The following is a 2,500-nucleotide window of genomic DNA, read 5'->3' as shown; positions in this document are numbered from 1 at the left end:
CTCCCTCCCTCCCTCCCTACCCCCCTCCCCCCACACAACCTCCCTCCTTCCCTTCTTGCTTTCCTACATTCCTCCTTTCCCCCCTCCCTCCTTTCCCCTCCTCACTCTTCCTCCCCCTCCATTCCTTCCTCATTTTCTCTCGGCTTGTCAGCACAGATAGGCAACTGCTTGCCGCTCCTCCAGTCTTCTCCTCCTCCTCTTCCCCCTCCCTCCTTTCCTCCTCCACCACTATCGTTGACGTCTCTCCCGGGTTTGAGAAGAAACGTTGGAGATGTTGGAGGAAACGTTCCCTCCAACTGCGAAAAGGGGGGAGAGAGGGGGGGCCCCTAGTGGTGGATGGTGGTTCTATGTTATTAATTACCGAAACAGCCATGTAAGGACCAATAGGTCTCTTGCTCTTTCTTTGTCCACGCAAGTCTTTATTAGGGAAGTGGGGGGGGGGCATTATGGTAATGAAATCGTCTAACGGTAGTTAGGATCGAAGGAAAAGTGCCACCCTGCACGGAAGGGGGTATGTATGTCTGCATGTGTGTGTTTGTGTGAGCGTATGTATATCTTTGTTACATTTAACCCCTCCAACACTGACGTATTCAATTAATTTAGAAAAAAAAAATTGGGGCGACCCCGCTCTGAAAGGGACTTAGAAGGATCTTGACCCAACAGAGTTTGGACCCCCCCCCCCTTACAAACTGGATTTTTTTCCAGAATCAAGTCCCTAATGTATGTCATTGAGTTGAAGGGTTGCCCTAAAAAGGGTTGTACCGGGTGTCGCCAGACGATTTTATTCAGCGTTGAGCGAGACCTCTAGTGTGTTAACAAGTTTGAGGTGATCTTAAAGTGCTGATAGTATTATATATGGTGTAAATGTTGATGACGACGTTATTTTATTTGCTGTTGTTGTGGAATGTTTTAGTAAGTTTGAGGAAGCCTTAAAAGTGGTCATAGTAATGTATATTGTATAAATGAATGTTGTAATTTATGTTGTTATTGTACTTGCTGTCGTAGCTGCTGTTGTTAGTGTAGTTTGCTGTTGTTGCCGGAGGCTCCCCATGCTGAGCAGCCCGGTGGGTGCCCAGTGGGTGCCCGGTGGGTGCCCGTGTGTGTGTGTGTGTGTGTATGTGTATGTGTAGCCCGGAGCCGCCAGGGCTACCAGTCTGGCGCGGGCTTCGCCTCGTCTCGCTGTGTGGGTACTTACTCTGCGTTCTACCCTGTGCAGTCACTACCTTACCCCTTACACACGCCCATACACCCGTCTACACACGCCCCATACACGCCCGTAGACGTTCGGTGTCGGCTGGTATCCAACCCCACACCGTAGACAACGCGTGTGTGTCTGTGTATAAACGTGGATTGTATCGTAGAACTACGGGCAAAGGTGCCGGAAATAAGTACATTGAAGCGTACGTGCACGCGCGTGGACGTACAGAAAGGCGTGCGCACGCATGCACGCTCGCGTGTACACACACACACACACACACACACACACACACACACACACAGTGTCACATGGGTGAGGAAGTAAGTCGTCCACCCATACAGTAGGACCAGACCATCACCCATACATACGAAGAGACCATTCACCCAGACCAGAGTAGACCGGACTAGAGCCCTGTAGCCGCGCACGCTTTGTAGTCGTTGAATTGAAAGGAAGGACCTAGGAAGGAAGGAAGTGCCACATTCTGTGAAGATTTCTTGCGGATCGCGAGTTGTTTGTTTATGGTCTTGGACGCGTCGATCAACAGGAGCGCCTCTGTGAACGCTGGCTGCAAAGGCAGCAGTTTTCGTGTGCGATGTAACCGCTTCAGCTCCGTGAGGCAGCTGTCATCCTGTGTACCGCGTCTTCAAACAGCTGTCCCCGTGTTTGTGCGCTCAAACAGCTGTTGGCGCGATTGCCTCAGGCAGCTGTATATCTGTGAACTCTATCAAACAGCTGTTGGCCTCAGGCAGGTTGACCTGTGTATCCTCGGATTCAGCTGTTTCAGTATAAACAAACACTCCAGTCAGCTGTTTTGAGTGTAAACAAACCCCATTGTCAGCTGTTTGGGTGTAAACAAACCCCATTATCAGCTGTTTGGGTGTAAACACTTTCCACTCTCAGCTGTTTGGATGTAAACACCACCCACGGTCAGCTATTTGGGTGTAAACAACCCCATAGTCAGCTGTTTGGTTGTAAACATTACCCACGGTCAGCTGTTTGGTTGTAAACATTACCCACAGTCAGCTGTTTGGTTGTAAACACTACCCGCAGTCAACTGTTTGATTGTAAACACTACCCACTGTCAGTTGTTTGGTTGTAATCACTACCCACAGTCAGCTGTTTAGGATGTAGACACTACCCACAATCAGCACTTTGAGTGTAAACACGACCCACTCCCAGCTGTTTGGGTGTAAACACTACCCACTCTTAAGCTGTTTGAATGTAAACGCTACCTATGGTCAGCTGTTTGGGTGTAAACAGTACCCACTGTCAGCTGTTTGGGTGTAAACAGTACCCATTCTC

The sequence above is a fragment of the Oratosquilla oratoria genome, chromosome 15 (genome assembly GCF_046742065.1).
Source record: "Oratosquilla oratoria isolate Oo_2021 chromosome 15, ASM4674206v1, whole genome shotgun sequence".
NCBI lineage: Eukaryota > Metazoa > Arthropoda > Malacostraca > Stomatopoda > Squillidae > Oratosquilla > Oratosquilla oratoria.
Note: the sequence above shows the minus strand (reverse complement) of the source record.